At 34.3% G+C, this 13,514-nt stretch overlaps 1 long non-coding RNA gene across 1 annotated transcript; it reads left to right on the top strand.

Annotated features, from left to right (window-relative positions):
* Positions 1 to 2,189: 2,189 nt before the first annotated feature.
* Positions 2,190 to 5,800, top strand: LOC145821216 (uncharacterized). Its single transcript, XR_014363250.1, has 2 exons — positions 2,190 to 2,450; positions 5,347 to 5,800. It is a non-coding gene; the product is annotated as an uncharacterized LOC145821216 (long non-coding RNA).
* The last annotated feature ends 7,714 nt before the right edge of the window (positions 5,801 to 13,514 follow it).

The following is a 13,514-nucleotide window of genomic DNA, read 5'->3' as shown; positions in this document are numbered from 1 at the left end:
GATAGATATAATTTTTAAAATAAATTATTGATAAAACTATATTCTGATCAAATAGCTATCAATATTTGATCAATTTGATTTTTTACAAGAATAAAATACTCAGCAAGCTTTACATGTTCAACGGTTTGTATTATTGAAACAAGACCTGTGGTGGGCTCCATAAGTCCAATAGCACTATCCGGTCCACAAAATAGACTAGAAATGTGATGCGACTTAAATAAATTAGGATAAATTACACTGACACCCCTTGAGGTTTATGTTTATTACAATTCTCCCCTCACCTTTTGGAAATTACATCTCTCCCCTGAGGTTCAAGTTTTTTTAAAATACCAATTTTACCCTCACTAGGTAAATTACATTGACACTTCTCACATTTTAGAAATTACAATCCCCTCCCTAAAATTTAAAGTAGCATTATCAATTGTCTCATCGGTTAGTATTAGTTAGAAAAAAAATTAATTGGGAAAAAATTTATTTGAAAAAAAAATAAATTGAAAAAAAATTTTGTTAGTAAAATTTTAAATTTCTGTTTAAAAACCAACATAAACTTATTTTTTGAATTTACGTTTTTTCCTCAAATTTAAAAACTGAAACAACCATTTATAAACAAAAAAAAATGATCAAACAAGTTTTATGAAAGTTTTTAAAATTTTTGTAAATATTAATTGAAAACTGAAAACAAACTGGTTACCAAACAGGTTTCAGATGGTAAAAATATCATAAAATTAACAAATAATTAAATAAGTTATCAATATAAGAAATGACTTATCAAAAGATTTTAGGGTATGCATGGTTTGATTTTTAGATTTTTTTTTTAAAAAAAATTGAAAATTAATCTGGTTAAGAAATAAAAAATAAAAAATAATTATCATTTTTATATAATTTTTATCTTTCGAGTGGTTAGAAATAATTTTTTACAAATTAAATTGAAACAGCCATACGCATGTATATAATTTGCCCAAAAGTTAAAATGATAATTATTTTTTACCCTTAAATGATAATTATTTTTTATTTTTTATTTCTTAACCAAATTAATTTTTAATTTTTTTAAAAAAATTTCTAAAAACCAAACCATACATAGCCTAAGAATCTTTTGATAAGTCATTTCTTACGTTAGTAACTTATTTAATTATTTGTTAATTTTACGACATTTTTACCATCTGAGGCCTATTTGATAACTATTTCGTTTTCAGTTTTCAATTTATATTTACAAAATTTTTAAAAACTGTCATAAAAACTTATTTGATAATTTTTTTAGTTTATAAATAATTGTCTCAATTTATAAATTTGAGGAAAAAACGTAAATTCAAAAAATGAGTTTACATTGATTTTTAAACAAAAATTTAAAAATTTTACTAACAAAATTTTTTTTCAAATAATTTTTTTTCCAATTAATTTTTTTTTCAATGAATTTTTTTTCAACTAATACTAACCGAGGGGCAATTAGTAATGCTACTTTAAACCTTAGGGAGGGGATTGTAATTTTTAAAATGTGAGGGGTGTCAATGTAATATATCCAATGAGGGCAAAATTGATATTTAAAAAAATTAAATTACTGAGGAGAGAATATGTAATGAAACTTTAAATCTCAAGGGGGAGATGTAATTTTCAAAAGGTGATGGGAGAAACTGTAATAAATATAACACTCAAAGGGTGTCAGTGTAATTTATCCAAAAAATTAATTATTGAAAAGTAGGTTAAAAATTAATTTTTTGATTTTTAAAAAATATATATATATAAAAAATAATGATGTGATGTGACAAAAAAAAAAATTAAAAAAATCAAAACCACCAAAGTTACCAAAATGCGTCATACATAAGGAATCGATGTAACTGTCCAGCAGCAAATTATAATATTTTATTTTTTATAACTCAATGATTGGATTAGTTTGGAAAACAACTTAACATTGCCTGCCAGGTGATAATAATCATCTTATTCAACTTATCTCACTAATTAACACATATATATCTAATAAAATAGAATACACTTATATAATAAATTATGATTAATTAATTCAGTCCCGAATCAGACCTCTAATTTAGAGGCTCTAAAAGCAACTCTAAACATGTGGCACCCAACCAGGGACGATGAAGGATAGATATACATACAGTGCGTGTGCATCACGTATTACGTTAAAATATATATATATATATATATATTGAAATCCCGCGCGAAGCAAATGTAAAACAGTGGTAAAACAGAGGTATTGCAACTCTATTCCAGATCTATCTCTCATTTGCCGTCCCTCACCTCCACCGTAAAGCGTCTTGTCCTTCATCCACCGTCTGGCGTTCACTCTCTCCCTCTCTATCTCTGTCTTCTTCTCCCTCTGAGGCTTTCCTCTCTTGCTCTGAAAGCATTTGCAGATCTGTTCGCTACCTCTCCATCACCGTCCGGCATCTTCTCTGTCTCCAATCTTCGTCCCTCTGTCGCTTTGAAAGCATTACCAGGTCAGTGATACTGTATATACATTTATATATGTTCTTTTTTTAATCAGTGATGTTGGATTGATATGTATATATATATATATATATATAAACTGGAATTGGAGCATAAACTGGAAATTTGAGCATCAATGGAATTTGGCTCTCACAATATATATATATACACATAAATTGGAATGATGAATTGATAAATTTATAGTTAATCATTTTTAATCGATGATGAATTGATTTTGATGAATTAATAAATTGATAGTTAAAATTTGAATGAGCAGAAATGTTTGAATAAGCAGAAACATTTTTATATATATTTTTATAGTTAAAATTTGATAGTTAAAGTGATGAATATTTTGATGTGTTTGACTGTAATTGAATTTAAGTCTTTTGATTTCAATTTAAAATTTGAATGAGCAGAAATGGAGATTGAATCAAATAGTGGTAAGAATCATTTATTAAATGATAGTGAAGAAATTGAGGAACCTAAGAGGAGTATGTATTTTAGCTCAAAGCAAGAAGTGTACACATTTTATGCCAAATATGCTAAACATGTTGGATTTTCTATAGCTTATAAAACACAAGTTTTTGGCGATGATAGGGAATTAAGATGCTCTGGGATTGAATGTTCTTAATCGAGGAAGAGAATCAAAAAATCAGAAGTAAACCTTCTAAAGCCATCTCTTTCCACAAAAATTGATTGTAAAACAAGGGTACGAGCGAGCCTACAAAAGGATGAGAGATTTATGTTAACCACAGTTAACCTTGACCATAATCATGACTTGATTCCCATCGACTCACGTCATTTTGTAATAAATAAGAAAATTCTTACTCCTGTGAAAAGAAGATTAGAAATTAATGATCAAGCAGGGATTGAGGTGTCTAGGAATTATCACTCAATGGTTGTTGAAGCTAGGGGTTATGAGTCATTAACATTTGATGAGTGAGATACACGAAATTACATTGACAGAGCTAGAAAATTGAGGCTTGGAGAAGGAGATTCCGATGCACTTCAAAAATATTTTTTGAGGATGCATGCACAAAATTTGAGTTTGTATTATATGATTGATGTTGATACTGACTTTCGCATAAGAAATTTGTTTTGGGCGAATGCAATGAGTCGGGGGGCTTATGAAGAATTTGGAGATGTTGTTTCATTTGACACAACTTACCTCACTAACAAATATGATATGCCATTTGCTCCGTTTGTAGGAGTTAACCACCATGGACAGTCGATTTTGCTTGGTTGTGGGTTGTTATCTAGTGAAGACACTGATACATTTGTTTGACTATTCAAATCATGGCTAAATTGCATATCAGATCATCTCCCAAAAGTTATAATAACTGATCAATTCAAAGTTATGCAAAATGCTATAGAAATTGTCTTCCCAAATACTCGACATCAATGGTGTTTATGGCATATAATGAAAAAAACTCCAGAGAAATTGAAAGGTTATTCCCAATATGAATCCATGAAGTTGGATTTGCAAAATGCAATGTATGACACTTTCACAAAATATGAATTTGAGATGAAATGGAAAGAGATGATTACTAAATTCAATCTTTATGAGAATCAGTGGTTGGGGGTGTGTTATATAATGAGCGACATTGATGGGTTCCTATCTATGTGAAAGATATTTTTTGGGTTAGCATGTCAACGACACAACGAAATGGGAGCATGAATGCCTTTTTTGATTGATATGTTAATCCAAAGACTGCATTAAAACAATTTGTTGAACAATATGACAATGCCTTGAGAAGTAAGGTAGAGAAAGAGAAGAAAGCTGACCTCAAGTCTCGACACAAAGTGTTTGATTGCCTAACTGTGCATGGTTTTAAGAAGTAATTTCAGGATGCCTACACACCAATGCAAAATTCAAAGAAGTTCAAGCAGAGATGAAGAGACTAGTTTATTGTCAGTTGTTTCTTGTGAAAGAAGAGGGTTCAATTTGTACATATTTTGTGAAGGAAGCCGTGGTAGTTTTGGGAAGATAAAGCATGTGGACTTTCTTGTCTATTATAATTCGACAGAATTTGATGTGCAATGTATGTATCGGTTGTTTGAATTTAGGGGCATCATGTGTGCTCACTCACTCGTTGTACTCATTGCAAGATGCATAAATGAGGTTCCAAATAAATACATTCTACCATGATGGAGAAAAGATTTGAATAGAGGGTACACATGCATAAAAATCACATACACTGGCTTTGGAGATGATTTCAATGCAAAGGTCTATGATAAGATGAACAGAAAATTGATTGGCATTGTACAATTTGCTGGGAAATCTGAAAGGAAAATAAAAATTATCGACCGTGGGTTGGATGAAATCAAGGCAAGAGTGATGAAAGATGATGAAGGTCATGGGAGTAATGTAGCACCACTAGTAATGTACCACCTATTACTAGTAATGTACCATCTTCCCTGATTGCCAATATTAATAGAAAGGTAATCGGTCATACCAAGTTGGTTAGTTCTTTGGTTGCTAGCCGAAAAGGTTATCCAGTTATGAAAAGAAAGGTCTCCAAAGTAGTTCAAATAGTCAATCGATTGAAGGCAAGCAAAAGAAAACAGAGCAAATCAAAGGTAAATTGATTGGTATTCATGCACATCTATTTTGTTTTGTATCATTACTCTCTATTCAACTCATATTTTATTGTAATCATGTCATACATTTGAGGCATTCATTAACCTTGATCAATATAGGGTACTAAGGTGCTTGGAGGTGAAGGTGAAGGTCAATCTCAACCTGGACGTAGTGCACATAGAGAGCTTTATCCTTATATGGTTGGCATGGAAAATAGTATGTGTATGCCGGTACGTGTACATCATAGGAATTTACATCGAGCAATTTATGTTATTTTTCAATAATGTTTAGTAAACTGTTTTTAAAATTTCATTTTAACTGAATAGGGACACATGGTCAATGCTATTGGAGGCACATCTCTTACCCCAGCAAGTGTAGACATTATGAGAAGACAAAGTTTCATGAATGCCCCGACTCAGATTTATGGAGTCGGCACATCTCTTACCCTGTCGGATTGTATTGAAGGTACACCGAAAATTATGAGAACTCAACAATCCATGAGTGCTACGCATCAAATTTATGGAGCCGTACTGTCTTCATTTGTTGAGTTGAATGTACAAATAGACCGCGATGACCGTGGTAGTTTTCGTTAGTTGGAAACTTGTAATTGTAATGCATTTTATGTGATTGAACTTGGAGTTTATTTTGTTTTGGATAATTTATTTTATGTTTTTTTGGATTGTTTACTTTTTGGTTGTTTTCATAATTTGGTTTATTTAAGTCAATGTACTATCTCTCTTAATGGTGTTTACGAGGATATGAAAACACATTATTTCAGAATTTTGTTCCTTGCATTGTTTAGTTTCTGTTCACTTACACTGAGCTCTAGCTTTATTTATGGTACCATGGCTGAGAACAAAAGGACATTGTTCCTTAATTTGAAGTTTTGGAAACTGTCTTGAAAATCTGTGTGTCCAAAAATCTGTCTTGAAAAACTGTGATGAAAAAATCTATGTCCAAAAATTTGTCTTCAAAAATTGTGTTGAAAAACCTGTGTAAAAAAATTTGTCTTCAAAAAGCTGTGTTGAAAAACCTGTGTCAAAAAATTTGTCTTCAAAAAGCTGTGTTCAAAATATCTGTTCACAAATTTATCTTTCAAAATCTGTACTGAAAATCTGTTTTCAGAAACTGCCTTCAAAAACCTGTGTCAAAAAATCTGTCTTCAATAAACTGTGTTCAAAATATCTGTTCACAAATCTGTCTTTCAAAATCTGTGTTAAAAAACTGTCATGAAAAAATCTCTGTCCGAAAACCTGTCTTAACAAGTTGTGCTGAAAATCTGTCCAAAAAATCTATGTTGAAAATTCTGTGTTCAAAATAAAGTGTTAACAAGCTGTGTTAACAACCTATGTTCAATCATTCTTCAAACAGACAAACAGATAACAACCTGTGTTCAATCATTCTTCAAACAGACAAACATACAAAGGGGGTGTTTGGGAAGAAAAAAAGTAGCCTAGTTTAGGCTATTATAACCCCTTTGTCTAAATAAGCCAAAAAGCCTCTTTGTCTTTAGTTTCAAAAAAAAAATATATATATATATATATAGAGGCCGACAGAGCTGTCACTGTGACAGAACCTACCACTGTCACAGTGATAGGTAGGAAAATTACATTTTTGCCCCTTTGTCTTTAGTTTGAAAAATGTGAGATTAGGGCTAAATTAGTCATTTTAACTTCAAACATCATTTCAACACATTTTTCAATACACCAACTCAAATAAAAATCTATCTCATGTTCCCAAACACAAAAACTAAAATAGCCTACTAAAATAGCCAAAAAGCCAAAAAGCCTCTAAAATAACCACTTTCCAAATGAGGCCAAACATATAACAACCTGTGTTTAATCATTTTTCAAACAAACAAACAGATAACAACCTGTGTTCAACCATTCTTCAAACAGACAAACAGATAACAGATTAAATCTTCATACTTTTCAAAAATAACTGTTATATAACATAAATCTTCTTACATATCAACATTTTCAACTTCAAACTGTCATATAAATTATTACATCTTCATAACTAATACAACACAAATTACAAGGAAGAAGAAGATCCCACAAATATAATACCAAATTCGATTTATGTCTGTCTGTAATTTTTGCATCTGTGCGCTCCGAAATTGAAGATGTTCAGTTTGAAATCAAAGGTGTTCGCCCATACTTCAAAGTTTTTCGGTGACAGTTGCTATATTCTCCATTTGCACTCGTCCTTCATGTTTACGTTGTGCATTTGCAGGCAAGCACCATCCAAGAAAAGCATCGCAATCATGACAACAATAAAATAACTTGTTTTTGTTTCGCTTCGTCTCAGAAATTTGAATAGTTGTTTTTTTTCCACATTTATGACAATTTTTGTTTAAATATGTCAAATGATCAGAGGTACTGCCGCTAACACTTAAAATTGACATCTACAAAAATATGAAGCCAAACCTCAATCAGTTAAAAATTGTCTCAACATTCAAAACAGAAAGAGGAACATCGAGTATAATGTGCTTATAAACATGGTATGAATAGGTAGACTTGTATCAAATACAATCCTGGAATGTATTAAAGCACTTACAATCACATAAATGGGCCTATCATATTTGTGTACGTGTACGACCTACCATATTTATATTTGTGTACATGTCATATGGAAAACAAGGTGAAAAGTGGTGAAATATTCCGGAGAATATACAATAGCCTTCAAAAAAAATAAAAAATAAAAAATAAATTCAATGCTCAATATTATGTATAATACTTGCATATTCAATAGTGTAAATACTAAATTTGAACTTTAAAAAAATGACTTGAACACATTTATTTGCATTATTATCAATTACGTAGGATCTGGACATATTGGACAGCAAAGTGCATTAATTGAGGTTGCATATTTCAGACCCTAATAATTGTCCATGATGTGTATGCTGCAGCACATCCAAGTGCCAGTCCATCAATTTATATGTTTGATTATCAAAGCCTCGTCTCATACTAATTTTTAGACTTTTCTTCTGATTGATATTCAAAGTTTGGTTTTTTAAATTAAAATATTAGCTGTTGTCATATAAAACACTAATAATTTCTCACTTGATTGCATAAAAAGACACATCCATGATGTTTTTCTTTGTAGCATTTTTGTTCATTTGTGTAGTTTTGTTAGTGTTTCTCTCAGTGGTTATTTAATTTCAAAGGGGTGTTAACCTTAATAATCAGCAGTTTAGTGGTGAGTGGAGGAGGAATAGCTAGGGTTAGACTCTTTATATTGATTCGAGGAAGAAGATGAAGACAAGGAAGATACCTTATGGAGGTGAAATGTTGGCATGTTATCAAAGCATAATTATACAAACAATAGCAATAGATATAATAACACAAACTAAACAAAACTAAACCTTTGTCCTAATCAAGTGGGCAACTACATGAATCATTTTTCATCATTTCGCTCCATCAAGGGCTCTATGCAAATAACAATAGATATCTAATTCAATATTTCTAGTTGCCTAGAGAGGTTATCAATTTTATGTACTTTTCAGTTTACAACACAGTATCTAGATGTCGAGATATTTACAGTTCTTGAAAAGGTAGCATATAGATTACATTCTCTGCCACTTGTTTATTTTTACTTTTATTCTTTTGGGACAATGCATTATCAAATAGGTATATTTTGGAAATCATTACATTTGCAGATGTAGTTCATTGCTTTAGAGCATATATAGAAATTACCTAACAATTCATAGGGCATTATCTATCACAGCCTAATAGTTAACATTAAAACAAATTTTTTAGCACAAATTTCAGCTAATACAACAGTTACAGAATTTTCAGCCAGAATTTCAACCCAAATTTCAGCTAATACAACAGCTACAGATTTTTCAGCACAGAATTTCAGCACCTTCATAAACCCTAGTAGCATCAGTCACAACGCCCATAACTACAGCTAATCTAATGTAAAATTCGGGCAAATGAAAATCAAATCAAAATCAAAATGATAAGCTAGTTCAAGATAGAGCAAATAGCAGATCATCAAAATGATTAGCTCAAATCATCAGTCTCAAATCATCAAAATGATAAGCTAGGAGTTTCTTGGCTGGTTCAAATCATCAGTCTCAAGACAGATCTATATATATATATATACATATATAAAGAGAGAGATAGAGAACTAACCGCCGATCGTCGTCGTGAGTGATTCAATGGTCGTCGTTAGTGACTTAGTTCGTCGATTGTCGTGACTGAAGGATCGTTAGGGAGCTCAGCGACGAGAGAGACAGAGAACTCGAATGAAGGAGCGAGAGAGAGAGATAGAGAGAGACTGAGGGAGGCTCCATCGGTGGCAGACTCGATCGTCGCCGGGGTTGGATAGCTGCGATCGTTAGGGAGCTTAGCGAAGAAAGAAACAGAGAACTCGAAAGAAGAAACGAGAGAGAGTATGAAAATAAATGTCTGAAATGAAAATTAATTTGAAATTTGAAATAAGTGAGAAAGAGAGAGAAAAGTGGGGCAAGTTAGCAACGTTTTTCCACGTGGGCGCCATGTCCCTAGTGATCTATTTAGTGGTCTACAATTAGTGGTATAAAGCATTTCTGTTAATTAATTATACCATATCACTTTTTACTCATTTTTTTTCCTACGATACCTCGTGTTTAAATCTACTAGAGTTGTTGGTTACAAGATTTATACAACCATTTGTCCCTTTGCAATTGTATTTTTTTTATGATATTCATGTGTCTATACACAATTTAAAATTAGGCTGGGTTTTTCTCCAGTTTTCTATCGGATTAGAGAGGTACTGTTGGGCCTTCTGGGTTTATTTTTGATTTTTATTTCGATAATTCGAACCGTTTACAATTTAAGGTGTGGTTTGGCATACTCCAAATAATCCAAAAAGTTGAAAAATTAAAAAGTTATCACTATTCACTACAAAAAAAAATTTAACTTTACACAAAAATTATTACAACTTCGCCTCACGTCCCACAGACTTTTGCTGATTTTTTTGGAAAAATTGCACAGGCAGGGTGCACAAACAACACGGTGCTGTTCGGCCCATGGAGGTCCATCACGAGTCCCGTTTTGATAATCTGAACCGTTTAATGTGTAGACCTTGTCGAGTACTATATGCCTATAAAAAATCACAGATTGAATATTGCTAACTACATAATCAAATTAGTTTTGTATAAAAAAATGGATTGTGTTATAGTTAACGGTTGAAAAAAAAAACTAATTCGATCAAATAGTTATCGATATCCGATTAACGTGATTTTTTACAAACACATAGTACTCGATGAGTTCTACACATTGACGGTTCTGATTAGCAAAACGGGACCCGCGGTGGGCCCTCATGAGCTGAACAACATCGTCCAATGCAATGCCCAAAAAAGAGGCAACCATTTCTTATATCAAATCACTCTACCTAGACGGTATGGGCCGTACTGCCTACTCTTCCTAACTTCTCCTACAAACTAATTTATACAATTTTTTAATATATATTTTTTCGTAAAAATTCAAAAAATTAACCCAAACAATCATTTTTTTTCTCTCAACTTTTTCGCTGTAGGGGACCTTGTCTTGAGAGAAGCAACCCTTGCCACCAAAAATCCGACCGAGGGCAAACTGGCACCCAAATGGGAGGGACCTTATGTTGTGAAGGCCCGACCACGTCCGGGTACTTACCGACTTCAGGACATGGAAGGTCGAGATCTCCCCCACCCCTGGAACGCTGAACACCTAAAGTGCTACTTTCAATAAGTCCCTACTGTTGTATTGCTCAGTTGTTGTATTTTCTTTTTGTTTTGTTACATAATGTAAACTTGTATCGACTGAATTACACTGATCATGACAACAAATCTATACCTTGGCTATCTATGTGTTGTCTCAAATAACATTCTCATTTGCAGCACTTATTATAAGTCTCAGCCAGACTGAGCACTAAAAGCCTCAGCCAGACTGAGCACGAAAAAGCCTCGGCCAGACCGAGCACTAACAGCCTCTGCCAGACCGAACATGAAGTACTCGGCCTGCCTAAAAAGCCTCAACCAGACTGAGCACCAAAAACCTCAGCCAGACTGAGCACTAAAAGCCTCAGCCAGACTGAGCATGAAAAAGCCTCGGCCAGACCGAGCACTAACAGCATCTGCCAGACCGACCATGAAGTACTCGACCTGCCTAAAAAGCCTCAGCCAGACTGAGCACCAAAGACCTAAGCCAAACTGAGCACTAAAAGCCTCAGCCAGACTGAGCACTAAAAGCCTCAGCCAGACAGAGCACGAAAAAGCCTCGGCCAGACCGAGCACTAACAGCCTCTGCCAGACCGAACATGAAGTACTCGGCCTGCCTAAAAAGCCTCAGCCAGAATGAGCACTAAAAGCCTCAGCCAGACTGAGCACGAAACAACCTCGGCCAGACCGACCACTAACATCCTCTGCCAGACCGAACGCCACAGTCTCAGAGTCAGACTCAGTTACCTACTATGTCTTGTCCCAAATGAGCACGCATGCAGGACTCGGTCAAGACCACCCATGCAAATCCCATGCTCGTGGAATTAGTAGACACACTTAGTCACAATTCCAGCTCCAAATCTCTAGACCACTCTTTGCTCAATCGAATTCCAAAACCGTTCTTACACAAGTCAGGTTATGCTTTTCTCAATCACACTCACAAACCAAGCCTCACTCCGTAAACCACTAACCTACTTGAGCAGTGTGGCAAACGCAAACTTGTAATTTTACTACATTTTAAATTTCACTCTGCATTGACGAGCTACTAAATTTACTCTACATTGAGTTTTTATTACAAGTTCACATTCACTCTGCATTGAGTTTTTATTACACGTTTACTCTGCATTGAGTTTTTATTACAAGTTCACCTTCACTCTGCATTGAGTTTTTATTACACGTTTACTCTGCATTGAGTTTTTATTACAAGCTCACCTTCACCCTGCGTTGAGTTTTTATTACACGTTTACTCTGCATTGAGTTTTTATTACAAGATCAACTTTAGACGCACAAGCAAAAACAGTGAAATGCACAACACAACTGAAATTTTATTTATCCACAACTTTATACAAAAGTTCATTACAGCAATTCAAAAAAAAAAAAAAAAAAAAACAACAACAACAACAGCAAAAACAATGTCGGTGCACAGTCTCTTTCTCCTTCCTCCCCAGTTACTCCTCCTCACTGGAGAGGAGGTCTTATTCTTCAATGCCCTCATCCAGGGGGGTTTGGGCCACATCGTCTTCGCCAATTGTTACACTACTATGGTCTAAGTCTGGAAGCAGCTCTTCAGCTCTACGTTTGAACGTCTTCCAGCCACTGTCCCAGTACTCAGCCATTTCGTGCTTATAAAAGTCTGACTGCTGGAAGCTCTCAATAACTTTTGCTTCAGTTCTGCTTCCAGCAGTCGTCCTCGATGGGCCCGCCCCCCCAGATTCTTGCCTAGTCACTGTCACGACCCAAACCCACCCCTATGGGTTTAGCACCGTAACCGGCCAGTAATCCAAAATTACCGAAGGCCTGCTTAACAGTAACACAGTAATCCAGAGTACAGGGGCATGGCGGAAGCCAAAATAGTAAATAAACAATGTCTAATGAGCTGTGACAGTCTGTATGCCAAAAAGACTTTTTCATACATATATGCAGTCAGTGACAAAACAGTATATACATATATACAATCGTTCAGTTCAGGGACCTAATCCCTATTCAACAGTACGGTAACAGTCTATACAGTTATACAAAACAGATACAGAGACAGACGGGGAAATTAAAACACCCCTAAGCCATAACTTGACAAGCTCGGAACCTCGCAGTGAGGCACAGTGGTTGGCTTGACAAATCTAGAGCTTAACCCCGACGCTTCTAGCCGCGGTCTGGTGCCTGTACACCTACATATATATATGAGCAGTGAGCTAAAGCCCAATGAATAATATAATACGTAAAGGGGTTAAGAATGAATGTCCTTACAGTAATGAAAATAGTTCGTTAATTCAGTATATCAGTCATTCAGTCATATGTGGTACATCCATTAGCATAACAGTACAGTGAACAGTAGGTCTTAAAAGGCCGAACAGTAAATGGTGGCCATCAATCAGTAAACAGTAGTGGTTCCAACAAGGGAACCGACAGAGATCTCTATAACAATAACAGTAAACAGTAGTTGCTAAGGATGCCACAATACAGTTCAGAATATAGGACATACATTCATTCAATTAACAGTATCAGTTCAGAAAGCAGTACAGTTCGATTGTTCAGAAGATAATCATTTTGAACATATCTTTACACAGTTGTTACTCACAGAATTCTGGACTACAGTAAAGCTAGAGCGCGTCCCCAGTTGCCAACCCTACACAGTTCACAGATTGAACACACACTAAGCTACACAGTTGGGAAAATAATAACTTAATCCCTAATTTGCCTCGGTGTGTTCTACATCTATATCCTCATTAAGATGCCTTAAACTAGGCCTAACAATGCCTAGGATGAGATAAGGATGCAAAGATGCACTTTAAAAGCATTTTCAGAATTTTC

The sequence above is a fragment of the Camellia sinensis genome, chromosome 3 (assembly GCF_055761805.1).
Source record: "Camellia sinensis isolate YWXY chromosome 3, ASM5576180v1, whole genome shotgun sequence".
Taxonomy (NCBI): domain Eukaryota; kingdom Viridiplantae; phylum Streptophyta; class Magnoliopsida; order Ericales; family Theaceae; genus Camellia; species Camellia sinensis.
The sequence above is the reverse complement of the archived record's forward strand: the minus strand, read 5'-3'. Positions and strand labels throughout refer to the sequence as shown.